The following is a 25,431-nucleotide window of genomic DNA, read 5'->3' on the forward strand; positions in this document are numbered from 1 at the left end:
TCTGATCTACCTGCTACTCTTCTACAAATATCAAGTGTAAGCCTGAGGTCAAGTTGCTGTTGGACGGGGAGTCGCAAAGTCAGAGGATTGTCAACAGTTGGTGTTTGGTAGAAAGATAGGGTGTGAGCTAGAGTCAAAGTTCGGTATACTTTGTTTTAAGCATAGTGGATTGGTTTACTTTGGACTGCACAGTCCACAAGGTTTTTCCCATAACAGTTGACGTATTTTATTAACTGGGGTTTCCTCTCTAAAATCCTGGTGTCATCTCTAACTTTATACTTTACTTTATTTTATCTGCATGTGATTAACTGTTTAATTGCTAAAATAAGTAAAGTTGGTAATGACACTGATCTGTTTTACAAAATCTAAAATTTTCCTTAATACATTCCGTTGCGTGCGACTCACAAATTGGTATCAGAGCGTATCTCCTTCTAGGATTTTTCTTCCTTGAGACCCTTGTTAATTTGTGATAAAAAGGGGGAGATGAGTTGTGGAAACTTTTTGCATTAAGAGGGAGAGCTTTTTTCCTTGAGGGGGAGAACCATTGTTCATTGCATTACATTGCATTGACATTCAGGCATTATTAGCTTTGTTATTTTATGCTTGTGTTTATTTTCTTGATTAAGCTTCACGGGTAGTTGTGTTTGAGCTAATATGCAGATTAAAGGTTGCTATATGTGATGAAGCTTCATGAGGTTCAAGAAAATTTCCACAGTTTTATTTCCTTTAACAATCATTGTAATTTACTTTCCTGCTTAGGTAGATTGCTGAATTTTTTTTTAGGGTTTTGTCACGAAATTGCCAAAGGGGGAGATTATGAGATATATTTTATAATTGGCTAATTTCGTTATCAAAATAAGTCCGATCGAGTTGTAATTTTTCGGTTCAAAATTTTAAAGATTGAAGATCGGATGCGGTTTTGAAGAAATTCAAGTGTTCATGGGTGCTACACTCTGAGATGATGAAAATAATACTTTAGGAAGGTATGTGAGTGAGTGAGAACACTAAGAGAGTTTAGAAGGGTGAATGAAATAGAGAATACATTACTGGGCACTAGGGACCGGTAGCACAAACCTTGAACCGGTAACAAACCTTGGTTCAAAACAGGTTTTGTTCACTGCCAATGTGGAACCGGTACCACATTTGGGAACTGGTACCAAAATAGCGTTGGACACCATTCTGTCCTTTGGGAACCGGTTCTGGGAGTCCTGACAGCATCAGGTTTTAAGTTACCTTGTTCTGTTGGTTACCTTTTTTATCCCAATTTCTTTTTAACTCCTATGCATGAAATTTTACATATTTTCAGAGGGACGAGGACATTCTAAACTCTATATAAACCTTGTTAGACTTTTAGATTTATTCATGGCTTTAGGGAAAATCAATTCTATATTTTGAGAAAGCCTTTAGAGAGAGAGAAATTCAAAAAATCAAATCTGATTATTCTGAATTTATTTTTGAGAGCACACACATATATTCATGAGTGATTTAGTTATGTTATCCTCTATCTCATCAGAATTGGAGTTATATTGAAGATTCAGATATTCCGTATGAAGAGTAGGATTTAATTCTTCTATATCGAGTTCAGATCTTGAAGAATAAAAGTAAAAGCGATCACACTTTGAAAGGGTTGGAGCATTCGAGGAGTGATGTTTGATTTACTTGCTACTCTTCTACAAATATCAAGTATAAGCTTGAGGTTGAGTTGTTGTTGGATGGGGAGTCGCAAAGCCAGAGGATTGTCAAGAATTGGTATTTGGTAGAACGATAGGGTGTGAGCCAGAGTCAAAGTTCGGTATACTTTGTTTCAAATATAGTGGATCAGTTTACTTTGGACTACATAGTCCACGAGATTTTTCCCATGCAAACAATTAACGTATTTTATTAACTGGGGTTTCCTCGCTAAAATCCTGGTGCAATTTCTCTAACTCTAACTTGCTTTACTTTACATATATTTGTGAATGTGGATGTTTAAATTGATCAGATAATTTGATAAATCATAAATTGAGCAAATTGACCAAATAATCAAATATAGGTTTAAAGGAGTTAATCACAATTAAAATCAACTGACTTATTTTGCACCCCGCGTAACTCTTATTTTCACAATTAAGACCCTTGTTAATTTGTGATTATCTCCTTCAATCTGTCATGACCCGAGTTTTATTCAACCCGGTACGTCAGTGATGACCCGAAAGTTGACCCGTTAACTGTGACGGCCCAAGTTTTTCAACCCAGTGCGTTAGTGATGAACCGAAAGTGATCCGATAACGGATCCGAAATGCGGAAGCTAAAGGTAAACCAAGGTCTCTAGAGATAGGAGTCACTCCTAAGACATAAATGTGACCCTCTATGAGGTTACGGAACTTAAAGAGGACAAAAACGGAAACAAAGGTCAAAAAGGACAAAATTTGCTATCTAAGGGGCAAAAAGGTCAATTCACTATTAAAAGGAGAAACTTGACTCTAAACAATTCAAAAAAGGTTAATACAATCTAATCTAATCATTTTAAAACATTCCAAGAGGTTCCATAGACTTTGGCTAAGAATCCCACAAAATGCCACGTCCCGGTTGAAGTGAAAACTGACACTGCTTCATAAAACATACATAACTCCAACTGTGTTTGGAATTTAAGAGTATTGACACCATTGGAAAGCTGACTCAAAATCCTTGAGTTTAGGCTCAAGAATCACCCCATTTGGGCTAGAAACGAAGAAGTTATGACCCGTATAAGTCGGATGATCAGTGCTGAAACTCAACAGAGGCTAGGCTCGGGATCAAGCTATTTCGGTCGACCAAAATGAAGTTTCGGATGACCAAAATGAAGACGCTAAGACCTAAAATCATGAAGAAAAGGTTCGTGTTGCTTCGGTAGACCGAAATAAGGGTTCGGTCGACCGAAATGACCATTGAACAGTGTTTTTGGCTACTGGAATGTGATGTTACTGTGCAAATACAAAACCATTTGACATCGGCCGACAGAAATGGAGTTTCGGTCGACCAAAACACCACAAAAAGCTACTGATGAACCTGCTAACAACCTAAGGTGCTAAGGTCCAACCTCTACTTTGAATCCCTTCATGAAATGATTCAAAATGGATGTGCAAAACTTATTTTCAATGAGTTTTGTGAATGTGAACATGTCAACAACTTTGATATGACTAAATTAATATAAAATGATGGCCCATGGCCCAATACACATTATTTACAAGATTTTGACCTCTCAAACCTCAAAATTTGATAAAAAGACATTTGAAGTAAAACTTTGTTACCAAAAGTGTCTAAGTACAAAAGTAGACATGCTTGGCCCTTGGCCTCCTTACATACATGCTTATAATGCCAAAAGTGATTACTTAAACATCTTTACATATCAAAGAAACTACATAAGCATCAAAATTACCATACATTCATGGTATTCAAAATGTGACATCAAAAGAAAGGCATGCTAAACACTTGCATGTCAATGTACAAAAATACTTCATTTAGCTCAAAAGCTTCTAAGGATGATGAGCATCCAAGAACATAGTCTCTTTACTTGAAAAACAACCCAAACCAGTAGGGTGAGTAATCAAGTTACTCATAGGAAGAAGTATATGCGTATACCCTAACATTTCAATATCATTGCAAGATAAATATAGACGAATACAAGGGATCATTCCACTTAATGGCTATGTCCAAGGTATTCTAAGGGATCATCTTAGCTAACTTAAATGATTCTTTAGCAACACAAATCAATATCAATGTACTTAACAATACCAACTTGCAATCAACCAAAAATTACAAGTTACAATTAAGTATTGGTTGTCAACTTGGAATTTAATGCGAAATCACATAATGGAAAACTTGGACATCACGTCTCGGATTTCCACTGAGAACAAAATGGTTATTCCGGGCATTAACCCGCTGGGAAGACCACCCTAGTGCGCACTATCTCAATTGGGGAAAACTCATACCTCACGCACTAAAGCCGAACTTTAGCCTTACCACAATAACAATGTTCCAAGAGATTCCAAAATATATATCAAGTTCAAAACTTATATATATATATAATAAGGCATACAAACCACCTTCCATGCTCAAGTATTTTGAAACCATACAAATCATGTCTTAGGGTTCCAAATCTAGAATGGCATGCCAAATGACAATTCCTCATTATGGTACTATGCACAATAAAATACCATCAACTTAACAACTTAGGTCATGCCTCAATAATAAGCTTCATATACTAAACATTAACATTATAGCAATAAGCTCCTAAATAATTACAATTAGTAATCCACAAGGACATAGAATTATTGTAACAACAAATATAGCAATTCATATTAATAGAGATTGCATATAACGTCAATAATTGTACAAGTGTCCCATATCACTAACACATGTGAAATTTCTAGAATTTAGAATACTACTAAATTATATAATCCTCTACACATGGTTTATACATATCATACATGCTTACTCAATAAACCCTAAGTCAAGAAGTGAGGGTTTCCTATAATATGCAAAACTATCATATTAAAAGCATGTACACCATATATATTAAACCCCAAGGATTATAAAACACTTAGAATATGAACATACTACCACCCCTACCTCAACAGAGAATTGAATCTCTATAATTCAAGCAACCAAGCACAAAATGGAAAACAAGGTTAGGATTCTTGAAGAGGAAAGTGAGAGGTATCTTTTCTCTCTGAAGGTCAAAAGTCTAGGGTGAGTGGAAGAGTGCCAAAAGTGAAGTCAAAGCTCTTTACTAAGCTTTCTTTAATGGAGTCTTTGCTAGGGCTATGAAGAACAAGTGTAAAAGATGAAGGAGAAGGTGAAAATGGTGAGTGGAGTGTCTAGAGAACCTCCACTCACTATGTGCTCTTACACTACCTCTCACACATACACATGCAAGACTAAATCTTGAGCTCACACTTGTCACCAATCCAATGCCTCTTCCAAGACTTAATCCTAGACCTACACTTGTCAACAATCAATGGTTACATGTGCACCAATCCTAGGCCAACACATGGATGACTCTCCACCTTCCAATTGTCAAGAAACTATGGTACCAAGTCTCTCCACCCAAATGCCAACAAGTGGCTCCATGAGAGTGTGACACTTGTCACACTTTCCAAAAATTGCAAAATGGTCCTTTTTCAAAATATCTTTTAAAATAAATTGCAAAAAGGTCCCCAAGACGAAAAATAATTATTTTACATAATTACACTAAAACCCCAAAAGTTATAAACAATTACACTAAAGTATGCATTCATGCCCTTTATGAATAAAGTAATTAACTAGCATGCTTTTCTAGAAAAGTGAAAATACCAATGTCATGGAAATCAAATATCATGAATACATGCAAATCCAGTATCAAATCCGCGCACAACAAGTGAGATTATACAAGGAAAAATGAAAAATGGGAAAAAGACGAAATAAGGAAAAGACAAAATAGGAAAAAGACGAAAAAAGAAAATCATTGAAAAATGAAAATGGAGAGAAAAGACCGAGTCATTACAACCTACCCTCCTTAAAAGGATTTCGTCCTCGAAATCGAGTCGTACCTGAAAGAGAGAACAAATGGGGATACCGAGAGCGAACCTCGTGTTTGAACTCCCAGGTAGCCTCTTCAACGCCGTGATGTCTCCACAAGACTTTAACCAATGGAATGGTCTTGGTCCGCAAAACCTGCTCCCGTGAATCAAGAATCTGGACCGGACCTTCCTCATAGGTCACGTCCTCATCAACAACAACATCTGTCCATTATAAAACATGCGATGGATCCGGCTCGTACTTCCTCAACATAGATACATGAAAGACGTCATGAACCTTATTCAGGTCTGGCGGCAATGCCAAACGATAAGCAACTTCACCGATGCGCTCTAAAATCTAAAATGGTCTAATGAACCTAGGAGACAACTTGCCTGTCTGTCTAAATCTCAGAAGTCCCTTCCGTGGAGAAATCTTGAGAAAGATGTGGTCCCCTACCTCAAAAGACAAGGATCTCCTCCTCTTGTCAGCGTAACTCTTCTGCCTGCTCTGAGTTGTAGCCTACCGCTGTCGAATCAACTTGATTTTCTCTGTAGTTTCAAAGAGAATGTCTGGACCTAAGGCGACTGTATCACCTACCTCGGTCCAACAAACTGGAGATCTACAAGGTCTGCCATACAATGCCTCAAAAGGTGCCACGCCAATACTGGTCTGGTAACTGTTGTTGTAGGCAAACTCAACCAAGGGTAAATAGTCTTCCCAACTACCCCCAAAATCCAAAATGCAAGCCTGTAGCATATCCTCTAATATCTGAATGGAATGCTCCGACTGACCATCAGTCTGAGGATGGAATGTTGTGCTGAAATGAAGCCCCGTGTCAAGAGCCTCCTGAAAATTCTGCTAAAAGTGAGATGTGAACCAGGGATCCCTATCCGAAATAATGGATACTGGAACCCCATGAAGCCTGACAATCTGCCCCACATATAGTTCACTAAGTTTCTCTGCGTCATCTGTCACTCCCATAAGCAAAAAACGAGCTGTTTTAGTCAATCTATCAACAATGACCCAAACGGCATCATTCCCTGCCTTGGATCTCGGAAGTCCCGTCACGAAATTCATAGTGTTATGCTCCCACTTCCACTCTGCCACTGATAGTGGTTGCAACAAACCCGCTGGTCTCTAATGCTTTGCCTTCACTTGCTGACAAGTAAGGCATTTAGCCACGAACTGAGAAACATCTCGTTTCATGCCTTTCCACCAAAACTGTCTTCGCAAATTGTGATACATCTTCGTACCACCAGGATGAACTGCAAGTCGAGAATGGTGAAAATCCAAAAGAATAATGTCACGACAAGACAAAGGGACAAACATCCTCCCTCTATACCTGAGACCACTGTCTGAATGCAAGGTCCAACCCTCTACATTCCCGCCGCCTGAAATCTGCTCGTGGATGGACTTCATCTCCCCATCCTCCAGCTGTGCCTCAATAACTCTACTAACAAGAGCCGGTTGAGCCACAAGGCTAAACAAAATAGCTGGTGAAACATCCTTATACAACTGCAAACCAAGATCTGCAAGCTCTTCTAGCATCTTCCATCTGTGAATGGAAATGCTAGCAAGAGTACCCCGTGACTTCCTACTCAATGCATCAGCCACCACGTTGGCCTTCCCCGGATGATACTGTAACACAAAATCATAGTCCTCTATGAACTCAACCCATCTGTCCTGTCTCAAATTCAAATCCTTTTGAGAGAAGAGATATTTGAGACTCTTATGATCGAAGAAAACTTCAAACTTCTCCCCGTACAAGTAATGTCTCCACCCTTTCAGGGCAAAGATAACTGCTGCCAACTCTAAATCATGGGTTGGATAGTTCAACTCATAAGTTTTCAACTTTCGAGACCCATAAGCTACCACCCGTTCAGTCTGCATCAAAACGCAACCCAATCCTTCTCGCGAAACATCGCAATAGACCACGTAACCCAAACCACGTTCAAGTATGATCAAAACTGGAACTGATGTCAACCTGACCTTTAACTCCTGAAAAGCAGAACTACAAGCCTCATTCCATATGAACTTGACTCCCTTGCGAGTAAGTCGAGTCATAGGTGTCGCTAGACGAGAGAAATCCCGAACAAATCTCCTGTAATAGCCAGCTAGGCCAATAAAGCTCTGAATCTCAAATACTGTCTTCGGACGCTCCCAATCCATCATAGACTCAATCTTCGACGGATCCACTGTAACACCGCCCCCTGACACGACGTGTCCAAGGAACTTCACCTCTGGTAGCTAAAATTCGCATTTCTCGAACTTGGCATACAGCTAGTTATCCCTAAGGATCTGTAAAACTGCTCTCAAGTGATATTCATGCTCTTCCCTCGAAGCTGAGTACACGAGAATATCATCAACGAACACCACCACAAATTTGTCAAGATAGTCACTGAATACACGGTTCATCAAGTCCATGAAAGCTGCTGGAGCATTGGTCAAACCAAATGGCATCACTAGAAACTCATAATGGCCATACCGTGTACGAAAAGTGGTCTTGGATATATCCTCATCCTTAACCCTCAACTGATAATAACCTGATCTCAAATCAATCTTCGAAAAATATGTCGCTCCCTTCAACTAATCAAACAAGTCATCAATCCTAGGCAAAGGATACCTGTTCTTGATCGTAGCTTGATTCAATTTGCCATAATCGATGCAAAGTCTCAAAGACCCATCCTTCTTCTTCGCAAAAAGAATCGGTGCTCCCCATAGCGAAGCACTAGGACTAATAAAGCCCTTAGCTTTCAAATCATCCAGCTGACCTTTCAACTCATCAAGCTCTGCCGGTGCCATACGGTACGGTGCCATAGAGATGGGTGCCATACCGAGAATGACATCAATGGCAAAAATAACTTCCCTTAAAGGAGGTAACTCTGTCAGTTCCTCTGGAAAGACATTAACAAAATCCTCAACAACTACTGGAAAAACACGGCCCAAACTGTTATCCTCGTCAACTAGCAAACTAGCCAAGTAGGATCTGTGCCGGCTCCAGTCACCAATGCTGAAAACCATCGCTGGGTGGGAATCACTCCGATCTCCCACAAAATGGAAACAATCTCCCTTGGGAGTGCAAACGGTCACCCTCTCGCGGAAGCAATCGATCGTAGCCCGAAAGAATGACAACCAATCCATCCCAAGAATGATATCAAAACCCGTCATGTCGAGAACAACGAAATCAAACTCTAAAGTCCGCCCAGCTATCTTAATAGCACAACCCCGACAAACACGATCCAAAGACACTGGACTACCAACTGGTGTGTCAACACGGAGAAAACTGTCCCGAAGTGTGACCTCCAAACCCAATGAATGAGCAAATGATGCAGAAATAAAAGAATGTGATACACCTGTGTCAACAAGAACTCGTGCCCAAGAACTGAAAACCAGAAAGATACCTCGAACTTAAGAGGTGCCCGCGGAAGAGCATAAGCTCATCCCTGAGCCCTGCTGTGAACTGCCATGATAGCCTGACTGATGTGTAGAAGTAGTAGGTGTAGAACCCCTGGCTAGATAAGTGACAACTGGCGCCACTGGCTGTGGTGCCTGAGGAACTCTGAAACCAGACTGAACCACTACAGACTGTGCCAGTACCATCTGTGAATCTGTGCCACCACGTGACTTATTCAATAACCTTGGACAATCCTTCTTGAGATGACCTGGCCGCTTGCAATAGAAGCAAGCTCCCTGCCCTATTTTTGTAGAAACTGAAGTCTGACTGGCCTGTGCCCGAAGCTATGGGCAGCAAGGCTTGATGTGCCCCGGCTGCTGACAATGGTAACAAACCACTCCCTGGGCTCATCCCGAAGATACAGGAACTGTGGGTGCAGAACGATTCTACTGTGATGCCCCTTGTCAGTAAGTACTGTTCCCTACCTTAGCCTTCTTCCACTGACTCCCGGAAGATGACGAATTGTCTCCGCGAGGCTGCTTATGTGAACCCCTGATCCGTAACTGATCCTGTTCCTCTACTTCAGCTAGCATAGCCCTCTGGACCACTTCCCTGTAGGTCTTCAAATCAAGAATTGGGACCCGTGGCCTGATGTCAAGTTATAGTCCATCCTGAAATTTCATTGCCCTGGCCTCATCTGTCGCCACCATGTCCTTGGCATAACGAGAGAGAGAAGTAAACCGTGTCTCATACTCAATGACACTCATAGTGCCCTGATAAAGACCTGCAAACTATGTCCTCATCTCCCGCCTCATAGCCCTCAGAAAGAAGCGCTCGAAAAACAAATCCCTGAACTCATTCCATGTCATCAACTCAACATTGTGGACATTGGTCATAGACCTCCACCAGATATCTGCATCTCCCATGAACAAGGAAGCAGTCAAGGAAATCCTCAACCTATCCGTGGGTACCGCCATACTATCTAACTTGCGAACCATAAGGTCCAACCAAGCTTTTGAGACTAGCGGATCTGAACTCCTTGCAAATGGATCAATCTTAACCCTCTGTAGTCGCATGAAGTACTCCAGTGCCTCATTGACTACTGGTGCTGGTGCAGGTGCCGGTATCTGTATCCCAGCCACCTGCCTGCGGATCAATTCCTATAGAGATTCAGCTATCCCTTAATTGATTCCCTGAGTAACCCGTTCCTCGTAAGTCAGTGCCAGTGGCGGATTAGCATCCATGCCACGATTTGGAATCTTGGGCCTCCCCGGACCCCGTGTGAACTCGGTGTCAGCCACCTGCTCCTCAGTGCCCTGACGCGAAGACTCTCCACGCGTGACAACCATGACACTAAACGCACGAAAGAAATATGGTCAACAATAAAACAAGTTATTATGACCAAGTGCAACTCACACTATGAATGCACGGAACACAAAGCAAGAAAAAATATGCAACATACTGCCATGCTAAAACAATTAACGAAAACTTCATAAACAGTTAAGCACTTAAGCAGATAAGCATACATGTCAAACAAGGGTGCTCTTAACCACATAGGCATATAAGCATAAAGACATGTCATACTACTAAGCATGTTATCAAGAAACACATAAACATGTTATAAAGTCAAAACATGTTATCAAAAGCATGTGAATACATCAAAGTACATCAACAAAAGCATGATATGCACCCAAAACCCGTCGTCCTAAGGTGTTCAAACCTAGGAGCTCTGATACCACTTGTGACGGCCCAAGTTTTTCAACCCGGTGCGTCAGTGATGAACCGAAAGTGATTCGATAACGGATCCGAAATGCGGAAGCTAAAGGTAAACCAAGGTCTCTAGAGATAAGAGTCACTTCTAAGACATAAATGTGACCCTATATGAGGTCATGGAACTTAAAGAGGACAAAAATGGAAACAAAGGTAAAAAAGGACAAAATTTGCTATCCAAGGGGCAAAAAGGTCAATTCACTATTAAAAGGAGACACTTGACTCTAAACAAGTCAAATAAGGTTAATACAACCTAATCTAATCATTTTGAAACATTCCAAGAGGTTCCTAGGAACTTTGGCTAAGAATCCCACAAAATGCCCCGTCCCGGTTGAAGTGAAAACTGACACTACTTCACTAAAATATACATAAATCCCACTGTGTTTGGAATTTGAGAATGGGATTGGTAACATTAGAAAGATGACTCAAAATCCTTGAGTTTAGGCTCAAGAATCATCCCATTTGGGTTAGAAACAAAGAAGTTATGACCCATAGAAGTCGGATGATCAGTGCTGAAACTCAACAGAGGCTAGGCTCAGGATCAAGCTATTTTGGTCAACTGAAATGAAGTTTTAGATGACCTAAATGAAGATGCTGAGACCTGAAATCATGAAGAAAACGTTCGTGTTGCTTTGGTAGACCAAAATAAGGGTTCAGTCGACTGAAATGACCCTCGAACAGTGTTTTTGGCTATTAGAATGTGATGTTACTGTGCAAATACAAAACCGTTTGACATCGGTCGACCAAAATGGAGTTTCGATCGACCAAAACACCACGAAAAGCTGCTGATGAACCTGCTAATAGCCTAAGGTGCTAAGGTCCAACCTCTACTTTGAATCCCTTTATGAAATGATTCAAAATGGATGTGCAAAACTGATTTTCAATGAGTTTTGTGAATGTGAACATGTCAACAACTTTGATATGAGTAAATGAATATAAAATGATGGCCTATGGCCCAATACACATCATTTACAAGATTTTGACCTCTCAATCCTCAAAATTTGATTAAAAGACATTTGAAGTAAAACTTTGTTACCAAAAGTGTCTAAGTATAGAAGTAGACATGCTTGGCTCTTGGCCTCTTTACATACATGCTTATAATGCCAAAACTGATTACTTAAACATCTTTACATATCAAAGAAACTACATAAGCTTCAAAAGTACCATACACTCATGGTATTCAAAATGTGACATTAAAAGAAAGGCATGCTAAACACTTACATGTCAATATACAAAAATACTTCATTTAGCTCAAAAGCTTCTAAGGATGATGAGCATCCAAGAACATAGTCTCTTTACCTGAAAAATAGCCCAAACCACTAGGGTGAGTAATCAAGTTACTCGTAGGAAGAAGCATATTTGTATACCCTAGCGTTTCAATATCATTGCAAGATCAATATAGACAAATACAAGGGATCATTCCACTTAACGTCTATGTCCAAGGTATTATAAGGGATCATCTTAAGCTAACTTAAATGATTCTTTAGCAACACAAATCAATATCAATATACTTAACAACACCAATTTGCAATCAACCAAAAATTACAAGTTACAATTAAGCATTGGTTGTCAACTTGGTATTTAATGCGAAATCACATAATGGAAAACTTGGACATCACGTCTCGGATTTTCGCTGAGAACAAAATGGTTATTCCGGGCATTAACCCGCTGGGAAGACCACCCTAGTGCGCATTATCTCAATTGGGGAGAACTCATACCTCCTGCACTAAAGCCGAACTTTAGCCTTATCACAATAACAATGTCCCAAGAGATTCCAAAATATATATCAAGTTCAAAACTTATATATATATATATATATATATATATATATATATATATATATATATATAATAAGGCATACAAACCACCTTCCATGCACAAGTATTTTGAAACCATACAAACCATGTCTTAGGGTTCCAAATCTAGAATGGCATGCCAAATGACAATTCCTCATTATGGTACTATGCACAATAAAATACCATCAACTTAACAACTTAGGTCATGCCTCAACAATAAGCTTCATATACTAAACATCAACAATATAGCAATAAGCTCCTAAATAATTACAATTAGTAATTCACAAGGACATAGAATTATTGTAACAACAAATATAGCAATTTATATCAATAGAGATTGCATATAACGTCAATAATTCTACAAGTGTCCCATATCACTAACACATGTGAAATTTCTAAAATTTAGCATACTACTAAATTATATAATCCTCTACACATGGTTTATACATATCATACATGCTTACTCAATAAACCCTAAGTTAAGAAGTGAGGGTTTCCTATAATATGCAAAACTATCATATTAAAAGCATATACACCATATATATTAAACCCCAAGGATTATAAAACACTTAGAATATGAACATACTACCACCCCTACCTCAATAGAGAATTGAATCTCTATAATCCATGCAACCAAGCACAAAATGGAAAACAAGGTTAGCATTCTTGAAGAGGAGAGTGAGATGAATCTTTTTTCTCCTAAGGTCAAAAGTCTAGGGTGAGTGGAAGAGTGCTAAAAGTGAAGTCAAAGCTCTTTACTAAGCTTTCTCTAATGGAGTCTTTGCTAGGGTTATGAAGAACAAGTGTAAAAGATGAAGGAGAAGGTGAAAATGGTGAGTGGAGTGTTTAGAGAACCTTCACTCACTATGTGCTCTTACACTACCTCTCACACACACATATGCAAGACTAAATGTTGAGCTCACACTTGTCACCAATCTAATGCCTCTTCCAAGACTTAATCCTAGACCTACACTTGTCAACAATCAATGGTTACATGTGCACCAATCCTAGGCCAACACATGGATGACTCTCCACCTTCCAATTGTCAAGAAACTATGGTACTAAGTCTCTCCACCCAAATGCCAACAAGTGGCTCCATGAGAGTGTAACACTTGTCACACTTTCCAAAAATTACAAAATGGTCCTTTTTCAAAATATCTTCTAAAATAAATTGCAAAAAGGTCACCAAGACGAAAAATAATTATTTTACATAATTACACTAAAACCCCAAAATTTATAAATAATTATAATAAAGTATGCATTCATGCCCTTTATGAATAAAGTAAGTAACTAGCATGCTTTTCTACAAAAGTGAAAATACCAATGTCATGGAAATCAAATATCATGAATGCATGCAAAACCGAAATCAAATCCGAGCACAACAAGTGAGGTTATGCAAGGAAAAATGAAAAATGGGAAAAAGACGAAATAAGGAAAAGACAAAATAGGAAAAAGACGAAAAAAGAAAATCACGAAAAAATGAAAAAGGAGGAAAAAGACCGGGTCATTTCATTAACGGATCCAGATGCGAAAGCAAAAGATGAAACCATTGTCCTTTTAGATATTAATCATCTCTAAGACACCAATGTGATATTCTATGAAGTCACGGAAGTTAAAGAGAGCAAAAGAGGAAACGAGAGTCAAAACGGGCTAAATCCGTCAATTAAGGGTATAATGGTTAATTCATAAATAAAAGGAGAAGATTAACTCTAAACAAGTCAAAAAAGGTGAATACGACCTAATCTAATCATTTCATGACATTCCAAGAGGTTCTAAGAATTTTAGACAAGAATCCCACAAAATGCCCTTTCCCGGTTTAAGCAAAAACTGACCCTACCTTACTAAAACATGAATAACTCTCACTGTGATTGGAATCTGAGAGTGGCATTGGTACCATTAGAAATCTGACTCAAAATCCTTTAGTTTAGGCTCAAGAATCACCCCATTTAGCTTAGAAATGAAGGAGTTATGACCGTTTGAAGTTGGAACTTTAGTGTTGAAACATAACAGAGAGGCTGGGTGTATGCAAGCTATTTTGGTCGACCGAAATAGAGTTTTGGTTGACCGAACTGGAAATAATTTTGCTGAAAACATGTTTTCTTGAGAGGAGGTTGTTCGGTAGAGCGACATAGACCATCGGTCGACCGAAATGGTCCTGAACAGTGAAAAAGGCTACTGAAAATGATGATTTACTGTGCATTGATGCTTCCAAAAGCCATCGGTCGACCGAAATGGAGTTTCAGTCGACCGAAACACCTCGAAAAGCTGCTATAAGGCCTGATATATGCCAAAGGTGTTAATGTTCAACCTATGCTTCAATTTCCCTCATGGATTGGTTCAAAAATGAAAGTTTAAAACTGATTTTTCCAAGAGATTTAAGTATGTGAACATGCTAACAACCTTAATATGAATAATTGAATGCAAAACATTGGCTCATGGCCTCATACATGTCAATTACAAGAATCTCATATGCTAAACCTCCAAGGTTGGTTAAAATACGATTTTAAAGCAAACTATTGCAACAAATGAATACAAGTGCTCATGTAAACATGTTTGGCCCTTAGACTTATTACAAACACATCCGTAGGGTATCAAAAGGTGCACTTAAGTGCACTTTACATGGTTTGAACAATAAATACATATTTTATCATAATAACCAATATGAAACAAGATATACTAACAAGAGCATATTCTATTATAACAAAAATACTCCAAGTAGTCTAGCAAGTCTAAGATTGTTGTGCATCCCACAATATTGCTTCTTTACCTGAAAAACACCCGGTAACTTTGGGGTGAATAAACAAGTTTATTCGTAGGGAATGAGCATGCATAAGTTTAACTTAGTACAAGGTTTGCAATTCAATGTAATTTAATCCATGCTATTAAAATGACATTGAAACTTTCAACTTAGCACAATGAGATGAAATTTCACAAAGTTATCAATTTGGAAATTAAATGTGAAATCAAACGAAAGTGGATACTTAGATATTGCCCGGATTAAAACCGTACTCTTGGGATCACTTTAGGGCTATTAACCCATGGGTACCTTTCCCTAGTGCGCATTATAGTGTAGGGAGCTCTCTATCTCCTGTACTAGAACCAAGTCCTAGCCAAGTCAAGTTCTTGATAGTATCCCAAGTTTCCAAAATCAACAAGTTGAGCAATAAGTCATGATATGTGATAAAATACATTAAGTTCAATGAAATAAATGACTACATCATTAGAACAATGAAATAGAAATTAATTAAACTAATTAATTAATTTATCTAGATTTCAAGAGTTATTCAAATAATCCCAAATGAATATATAACAAGAACTAAGTCATGGCCATGCCATATATCAAATCTAAATTGGAATTCAAGCATGGTGCAGTTAAATATAATTTAAATCAACTTAAATTAATTAATTCTCTAGATTTAAAAGCTCATTTAAATCATGTTAAATCCATATTCAACAAGGATCAAGTCATGACCATGCCATATTTTAAGTCGAAAGTGAATTATATACAAGCTACCATTAGTCATTTATTTCTTAAATTAACATAGGACATGCATACAACTTGTATATCATTACAAGATCAATTTATTCACTTAGAAAAATAAATTATAACTGTAATGACCCAGTCATTTTCCTTCTTTTCCTTTTTCTGAAACTTTACGGATAAATTTTTTCCGTTTAATTTTCCTTTCTGAGCTCTGTTTCTCGTCGCTTAGTGTCATCTCGAGTGCTTGGAATTGGTTTCTAAGACTCTTTCGTGTGGATTGAAAACTTCCTTTAAGAACGGAGTCATTTCTGCATTTTCACTTTTCGGGACAATATTCACTTTTTGTCATTTTCCCTATTTCGTCCTTTTCCCTATTCTGTCTTTTCCTCATTTGACACTTTGTTGGCACAACCTCATTTTTCGTGCTCGGAGTTGGTTTTTGACTTCACGTGCCTTCATCTTCAGTGGTTTCCTCGAAATACGTATATTTATTTTTGCAAGAAAGTACTCTGGTTGCTCCCGGTGTCCATAGGGGCATGGATGCATAGTTTTTCAGAATCTTTTTCTTTTATTGGGGTGTTTTTCATAAATATATTTTGAAGATATTTTATTTCAGAGGTTTTTAAGAAAATATTTTTGGAAGATATTTTCATTCTGGGTCATTAGTGCAGTTAACCCTTTTTGGAGGGGCCATTTTGTAAATAATGAAAGTTATTGTAAAATACCTCGTCTGGAACCTGGATCCTCGTACATGATTCTTTTTCACTTTTTATCGACTTATAAATTCTTAGAATTTCCTTCTGGTCGTTTTTCTCCAGTTTTAGGGTTTTTGGACCCGGTTGCCATCGAACTTGTTCGGGGCATATCTCTCTGCTTGGGACTCAGTTTTTGACTCCGTTTCTTCCGTTGTTCATATTTTATCATTTTGAATCTTTTTTGTTCACAGAGTTTTGCCGTTTGAGTGCGTTTGCTCAAATTCCACTTTTCCAATCCCGGTGGGACCCTTTCGGGGCACTTTTTGAGATTTTCTATAAATAGGGGTCCTAAAGTCAAAAAGTTGGAATTTATTCTTCTTCTTCCTCTCCCATGGCCGGCCAAGCTCCCTCCCATGGCTGCCATCTTCTCTCTCCTCTTTTGATCCACTTTTCATTGGCGAAAAGTCTTCGGCCTTAACGTTTAATGCTTGTCTTGATGCCGCACACCTTTCACCCTTATTAGAACCCATTTCTGACCATTTCTTGATTTTGGGTTTGAGGTCAAGTTTTGATTTTCATGGGACTTCCTTGGGATTCATGTAGATCGTGTTGTCCTTGACAAAACCTAGCAGTATCGTCGGATTCGGAGTACTTTTCTTTTGGTAGGGGATTTAAGATTTTCATCTCAAATTGAGGTAGGGGGTGTTATAATTTAGTTTTCTTATCATATTACATGCTATGGATGCTTGTACTACTTGTTTACATGCTTGGTTATTAAATCTAGAAATTTTGATTAATTATTTCTTTGTATAAGATTTAATTTTCCCGGTTGCTTATGACTTGTTTTAAACATGTGGTATGATATTAAATTACCCCTTGACATGGTCATTGATATATATTAAATCTAGATCATTTGGACGAGTAACGAAGATTTTATTTTATATATATCTTGAATTAAATATTAATTCATGTGGCCTTAACTAGCTTGAAATCAATGTGTGTTAGCATATTATATTAGGCCCTAGCATGCTCCTCAAGATAGGTGAAATTGAGAGTAATCGAAAGTGTTTTGAAATCTTGTAATATTTAATTAATTTGATTAATTAATTTTTTCTGAGTGCACTATTCACTCAATTTGAATTCTGACTTGATATTCTTGATATGCAAGCGATATAGTTTCACATATATTTAATCTAGAATATTTGATTAGGTTTTGAAGCCTTTCATTTATTATTTTTCTAGTATTAAGGTTTAATACTCATAGCCGTACCTTGTGTGAAATGTACTTGTATCGTGTTCTTAAATCAAGTCTTGACATGTTGTATAACATATATTAAATTAAGGTCATTTGGATGACTTTCAAAATCTAGAGATTTTAATTAAATGAATTAATTAAAATCCATTCAATGGTCCTATGAGCATATTTAAGTCTCTAACTTAGTATTCATGATTTTCTTGACAAATTCCTTCACATGTATCAAATTGAGAATAATCGGATAAGTTTTGAAACTTATACTTAATTATTCCCCTTGTATGGAACTCAATTCACATTTTTGTATCTTGTATGAGTTGAACTTGTATTTTATGGACTCGTGTCTTTTACCAAGCATCATGACTTCTTGTATCTTGATTTCATTAATGTACTTAATGAACTTGCACATTTGTCTTGGAATGGTCTATTTACTCATGTGTTATTAGTAAATAATTAAATCATTAGTCTTATACTTGTGGTATATTTACTTCAATGGATTTCTTGTGATATATTTCTTGGTTCTAGTCTATATAGGTGCACACTGTGATTTCTTGACATTTCACATGCCATCATAGTTGAGAACTTAGGGCATGACTTGTGTGTTCCAAAATCTTGGTTGTGCATGGAACGTGGTTTTATGCATTTCTTGTATCTTGATACTATCTTGGTTGCACAACTTGTTGATTTTGGGACTTGGGATATCAATCAAGAATTGACATGGCTAGGACTTGGTTCTAGTACGGGGGAATGTCCCTCTACAACTATAGTGCGCACTAGTGGAAAGGTACCCATGGGTTAGTAGCCCTAAAGTGATCTCAAGAGTACGGTTTTAATCCGGGCGATATCCGAGTTTCCACATTGGTTGATTTTACTCTTTAAATTTCAAGTTGCTATTCCTTGAAAATTTAAACTTGTTGTGTATGTGAAATGCTCCAATCTTGTTTCATTGTATAGATATTATGCCTTGTTCGCAACTTCATGCATCCTCTTTTTTTTTTTTTTTTTCGTGTTTTATGGAATATCCCATTCTTGTTTCATTGCATAGACTTTATGCTTCATTCGTGATTTCATTCCTTAAATGTCAAAGTGTTGCTTTCCTTGAAGAATTAGGAATCTTTTCGTGTTTTATGAAATGATCTAACTTAGCTTCATTGCATAGATATTATGTCTTGTTCATGGTTTTGTGTATAACTCTTGTCATGTTCATTGGAATGCCCCAATCTTGTTTACTTGCATAGATATTATGCATTATCCTTGACTACATGTGTTCTTTTTATCGTGTTAATTGGAATATTCCAAATCTTGCTTAATTGTATTTATAATGCAATTCATGTTGATCTATATTCAAGCATCTTTCTTGTCGCGTTCTTTGGATTATCCCAACCATGATTCGTTTCATATATGTATATATATCATGATTCTTGTTGCTTACACTCTAGGGTAGCTTAGGATGCTCCCTAAGTCTCACTTTGACATAGACGTTAGGTGGCATGATCCTTTTGAATTGTTTCCTGTTAGTCTAAAAATCTTCAAGAAATCAAGTCGATGCATGCTCATTCTCTACGAGTAAACTTGTTTACTCACCCCGAATTTATTGGGGGTTTTGGCAGGTATGGATGCCTTGGTGTAGGATGCACAATATCCCAGGATCGTTGCGATGAATTGAAGTTCTTTAAGTGTATTATTATTCATGATTCTTGTAAAGGTTGGCTTGAAATGTCACTTATAGCCTTTTATGTCAAAATATGTATATTTGATTCCATGTATGTAATGTATATCTAAGTACACTCTTTATAATGTATTTGATATGTATGAGATGAGGCCGAGGGCCATTGACATGTATATTGAATTCTATGTATGTTTTAACTTCATGAAATATTATGAAAATATTGAAAAATGCCAAGTCATTGTCTTACCATGGTTGCATCGGGTGTGGGAATTCCATTTTCATTCTTTCATAGGGTCTCATAAATCATGTTTGAAGTGTGGCCAAGGGCCAAACGGTAATTTGAAATCATTTGTCAATTTTGGTTTTCATGTTTTCCATTTCAAGTCCATTTTTGTCTTTTCGGCCGTTGGGGGGTCGGATTTTGCATTGGTGGTATTTTTAAGTTGTGGACCATTGTAGTGCATCCTAATAGGTAAGTTACATTTGCGTGCATTGTCGTTTCTGGGCAAATTTTCTCCTTTAGTGAAATGAGCCTCCTATGGACTCATTTTGAGGTTTTGTTGCATAATCTAATCTAGGGGTATTCTAGACCTTTCACATTAGTTTTATTTTCTTCTTTTGATATGGTCAATTAGAAAACGTGATTTTAAGGGGGGTTTCTTCTTCGTGTTTTTCCAGAAAATATCGTCTTGGTACCGGAAATCCCTCGTGAAGTTTCAGCTTCCAGTTTTCATTTTAGTAGCTTTTTAGCTCTTTTGACCAGATTTCTTGGGAGGGCATTTTGGCCATTTCGTAGTGAGTTTTTTTTGAATTCTCACATAAGTTACGTAGAAAACTCAATTTTGAGGGAGATTTCTTCTTTGTGTTTTTGCAAAAAAATTCATCTAGGCCTCCAAATTCAGCCTCTCTTCTGGATTTTTCTGAAAAAAAACCACACAGCAGCTTTATGGGCTGCTGCCAGCCATGTGTGCACCCAGCGCGCGTGCGGCGTGCATGGGCACGCGCATGGGCATGCGCATGGGGCTGTCATGGCCCCTCGTCGGGCCGTCGCAACGTCAATTCTTCTTTTGGGCATTTCTCCTTCGTCCGGACTCTGATTCAAGTGAATTTTTTTTTAAACTTGATTAATTTTTCGTCGTCTATCCAACGGTGTGCTCGGTTATACCCGGATATTTATAAATAATTACCAGTTTACCCTTAAAGCTTTAAGTGCCCGTTTTTCATCGTTAGGCCATAACTTCTTCGTCCGGATTCCGAATCAAGTGATTTTTGAGTCTAACTTAATTTGTTTTTCGTTGTCTTTCTAGCGGTGTGCTTGGTGGCACCCGAATCTATAATTTCATAAATGACCATTTTGTCCCTGGGGGCTTAAATTGTTATTTTTCTGATCTTTTGCTTCCGCGTCAGTTCTCATTGAGTTCCACGACCTCATGGAAGGTTATCAAAGCGTCTTAGAGGTGGGTTGTGCCTTAGGAGACAGTTGTCTTGTTTCTTACTTCCGCATCTGGATCCGTTATCGGGTTAATCTTTGGTTCATCACAGGACACGCTGGTCTAAAAATCATGGTCGTCACAATAACACCCCCTACCTCAATAGAGAATTGAATCTCTATAATCCAAGGCAACCAAGCTTACAAATGGAAAACTAAACTAGGGTTTTGTAGAGGAGAGTGAGAGGAATCTAAAGTATTCCAAGCTTAATGGTCTAGGGTGAGTGGAAAGAGGCCAAAATGAAGTTTAAAGCTTTAAACCAAGCTTTGCTTCAATGGTGGCTCAGTTAGGGTTCTTAAGAGGAAAGAGATGAAATGAAAATGAAATGCAAACCCTAAGGTAATGTGATGGGATTCTCCACTCACTGGGTGCTCTTGCACTACTTCTCACACATACACTAATGTAAGACCAATTGTGAAGCCTACACTTGTCATGAATCTAAGTAAACTTCCTAGATTTAAAATTAATCCTAGACTTGTCAACCATCCATGCCAACAAGTGCTCCTATCCTAGGCCAACAAATGGGTGAATCTCCACCCTCCATGTGTCAAGAGATTAAGCCTCCAAGTGGTTCCACCACAATGTCAATAAGTGGCACCATGAGAGTGTGACACTTGTCACATTTTTTGAAAATTGAAAAAAGATCCTTTTTAAAAATATCTTCCAAATTAAATTGCAAAATGATCCATAAGACGAAAAATAATTACTTTATTTAATTACACAAAACCCCTCAAGTTATGAATAATTACCAAAAGGTTATGCATCCATGCCCTTTACAAGAAAAGTAAACATTTAACATGCTTTTCTATGAAAGTAAAAATGTAGATATCATGGAATTTAAATATCATGGATGTATGCAAAGCTGGAATCAAATCCGAGTGCAAAAAGTGAGGTTATGCAAGAAAAAGTGATAAATGAGAAAATGACGAAATAGGGAAAAGACGAAAAAAGAAATTTACCGAAAAAAGAAAGGAAGGAAAATGACCGAGTCATTACACAATCTCTACACATTGAGTTGATCCTTGTTGGAAAGTTTAGTTTTGTTTTCAAAATTTGTTTTTAATCATGTCTTATGCGTTGAAAGAAGGCGGTTCTAATCAACGTGGTCCTTTATTTGAAGGAGATAATTACAATTTTTGGAAATCAAAGATGAGAGCTTATTTGCAAAATTCTGTTGGTAAAACTTGGGTGATAGTTGAATCTGGCTATACACCTCTTACAGTAGAAACAAATATGGATGGTAGAATAGTCAAAGAATTAAAAGATACTTTTTCTTTTACTACTATTGAGACTGAGCGTAATGATGCTAATGACAAATGTTTATATTCAATTATTAATTCTGTTGTTCCATCTGAATATGCTAGAATTTCTGATTGTAAAACTGCTAAAAAAGCTTGAGATATTTTGCAGGTGACTCATGAAGGAACATCGAAAGTGAAGTTTTCTAAAATACAGTTGCTTTCTCATAAATTTGGCAAGATTGTGATGAAAAGATGAATCCTTTTCTGATTTTTATTCTAGTCTTCATGAAATAATTTCTAAACTGAGTCACTTAGGAAAAAAAAGTTAGTGATAAAAAAATATGTGAGAAAATCTTAAGGTCTTTACCTAAAAGATTCTAGATTTGGGTTAAAACCATCTCTGAACATTGGGATTTGACTACCTGTCATGTAGATGAGATGGTAGGTTCATTAAAAACTTTTGAGATGCAGAATTTTGATTTAAGTCAGAAGGAGAAAAATCTTGCTTTAAAATCTATACAGGTTTAACATTCTGTGAATGATGACTTTGAGGATGATATTGCATTCTTGTCAAGGCAATTCAGTCAGATTTTGTAAAGACAATAGAGGAGTAGGAATAGCAGCATGGCTAATCCACAAATTTTGATAAGATGTCTGTGGCGACCCTGGATTTTTCAACCCAGTGTGTCCCGTGATGACCAAACTGGATCCGAGATGCGGAAGCAAAGGATAAAACCAAAGTATTAAGAAGTATAAACCATCCCTAAGACACTTAAGTGACTTTTCATGAAGTCATGAAACTCACAGAGAACGAAAACAGAAACAAAGGTCAAAATGGGCAAAATCCATTAACCAAGGGGCAAAATGGTCAATTTACAAATAAAAAGAGAAATTTGACTCTAAACAAGTAAAATGAGGCCCAAAAAACCTAAACTAATCATTTGAGAACATTCCAAGAGGTTCTAAGAACATTGGACAAGAATCCCACAAAACGCCCTTTCCTGGTTCAAGCGAAATTGACACTGTCTCACTAAAACATGCATAAATCCCACTATGATTTGAATATGAGAATGAAATTAGTACCATTGGAAAGCTGACTAAAAATTCATGAATTTAGGCTCAGGGATCATCCCATTTGGATTAGAAATGAGGAAGATATGACCGTTTGAAGTTGGAACAACAATGCTGAAACAAAATCTGGAAGGCAGCTGAATGTGGGCTATTTCGGTCGACCGAAATAGAGTTTTGGACAACTAAAACTCATAGAAATTTCCCTGAATGCTTGCTTTTGAGGAAAGGTTGTTTCGGTAGACAGAAATAAGGTATCGATCGACCGAACTGAGCTCAAACAGTGATTTTGGCTACTGAAATGAGTGATTTTACTGTTCAAATGAATTGAACCAAGAACCGGTCGACCAAAAGAGCCACTGGTCAACTGAAACAAGTCGAAAATATGCAAATCAGGCTTATTATGCACCAAGGCTGAAAAAAAACCTTTAAGTCTCATTGGAATACCCCATGGCATGATCAATTTGCATTATATGTTATTGTGTGATGATGTGAACATGCACACAGGTATAAAATGGTATTTTAAACATGTTACAATGGCTTACGGCCTCATTACAATTCATTTGCAAAATTTGACATATCAAACCTCCAAGGTTAGCAAAATTACATTTTAAAGGCAAAACTTGAAGTTTAAATACATACACTTGAACTTTAAAGTTTGTGGCCCTCGGTCTCATGTCATACATATCAAATGAAGGTCAAAAGATGTGCTTAAGCATACATTACATATTTAGAACAAAAATACAAGTTTTGTCATAGAAGCTACAAATCACCCAAGGCAAATGAAATCTTCAAGTCTTGAATCCTGTACCTGAAAAATGACCCCAGTAACTTTGGGGTGAGTAAACAAGTTTACTCGTAGGAAATGAGCATGCATCAACCTAGTATTTTATAATTCTATCACCTTAAGGTGAAATATGTTAAATAAGGCTCATGCCACCTAACGTCTATGTCAAGATGAGACTCAGTGAGCATCCTAAGCTACTCATGCAATCGAAATGAACTACGGTATACAAGTACACATGCTCAAGTACACTAAACTGTATTAAAACATGATACATGACATACAAGCATACATGTTAAAGTACCTTAAATCATGTTAAACAAGATAAGCAATATCTAACACACATATACAAGTGTTCAACCTATATAGAGTCCTCGTAAATCAAGTATACAAGTACAAGTATACTTAGCTAAACAAATATACATAAGACAAGTATACACGACACAAGTATACTATATGAAATTTAAACTCACGGAGCAAGTATACAAGTTCAAGTACACTAAATAGGATTTAATTGCCCAAAGCAAGCATCAATTCTCAAGCTACAAGTAATCCATGATTAACAACTTGAAATTAAATGCAAAAACAAATAGTGGAAAGACTAGGACATGCGGTCGCTAGACCAAGCAAGTATTTTCGAGTAATTATGACTTAGAAGACTCTTGTCTTTGTACTAGAGCCAAACCCTAGCCATCACATAAATTATGTCCTCACAAGCTTTCCAAAACCAGTAAGTTCAAAACTTATACAAAATCAAATGCAAGTTACCACATTCCATGCACAAGTAAGGTTGAATCCACACAAACCATGTCCTAGAATCCAAGTCTAAATGGCATATGATAAGTCATGTCCTCAATATACAATTTAAACACAAAGCAAGAATATTTTTCAACTATTGAGCCACATTACCATCCTAAGCCACAAGTACTAAATAAGCTCCAATTTAGTAACTAGCTTCCAAGATAAACAATTGTAATATTCTAACAAGCTATATACCTATACAAGATATATTTAAACAAGCTTTGCAAGTCAATGATAGTCTATATCATGCTAAGTCCAATTACCATTTTAAGAGGCCACAAGAACTAACTCTACATCCAATTAGTAATATGCTCACAAGGTAATTAATTTCACTACATTACAAGGGATTTTCAACCTAACATGAAAAGTCTATAGATTTCAAATCAATCCCATATAGGCTCAAATTAATATATGTTAAAGGACATAACATGGTCTTCACATATATTACACCCAATATCAATTGAAGTGACTAC

This window comes from Cornus florida, unplaced genomic scaffold, assembly GCF_030987335.1.
Source record: "Cornus florida cultivar Cherokee Brave unplaced genomic scaffold, ASM3098733v1 CherokeeBrave_3.0.0_Hap2_Chr02, whole genome shotgun sequence".
Classification (NCBI taxonomy): Eukaryota; Viridiplantae; Streptophyta; class Magnoliopsida; order Cornales; family Cornaceae; genus Cornus; species Cornus florida.